Here is a 735-nt window from a genome sequence, read left to right on the forward strand (position 1 = left end):
ACTCATCACATGTGTCACCCCAGCCCTGAGGCATAGGTGATGCTCTGGTGAGGCAAGGTCCATGTTGGAGGATATTATCAGGAAGGCCAAAGAGGAAGTTGGAAAAGTAATCTGTGTACACTTACTCAGCCAGCAAGGGCAGGGTGTTTTGTTTTTAGCCGAATCTCCCATATCTTGTTTCTAGAAGGTGCTCAATATATGCTCCATGGATAAATAATGAAACTATACCACTTTGCCTGCTAAAGGAAACTGTATCACCCTGCCTGAGAAAGCAGGGTAGGCAGAGTGACTTGAATGGCTGGCACACTGTGGGGATAAGACTGACTCAGTGCGGGGGAGTCCCAGCTTAAAATACTTATAACCTGGGGTTTCTGAAAGAGCCATGTTTGGAAGTTGGGTGCATTGTAGGGGCCTTGGGCCCCGAAGAAAGCAGACCAGCAGACCAGTCAGCTACAGACCCACAGCTCTGTCAAGACCGAGCCAGAACCAACTCCTCAGAAGAGTGATAATTAGGGCTCCAGCCACAGTCTCCTAGAGCTGGACAAGGGCTTTCAGGGACTGGCTGACCCTCTCAACTCAAACATGTCGCTTCTGCTGCTTCCAGGCTAATGGGCCTGGCGGGCACTTTCTCACCGGCTTCTGAATAGGGCTGCCTGAATATATTCAGGGGCAGGAGTGTTATCTCCCACTTCTTTCAGCTGTGAGCTCTCAGGAGTTAGAGCTGGAAATGGAAAG

Source organism: Pteropus vampyrus, unplaced genomic scaffold (assembly GCF_000151845.1).
Source record: "Pteropus vampyrus isolate Shadow unplaced genomic scaffold, Pvam_2.0 Scaffold4264, whole genome shotgun sequence".
NCBI classification, from domain to species: domain Eukaryota; kingdom Metazoa; phylum Chordata; class Mammalia; order Chiroptera; family Pteropodidae; genus Pteropus; species Pteropus vampyrus.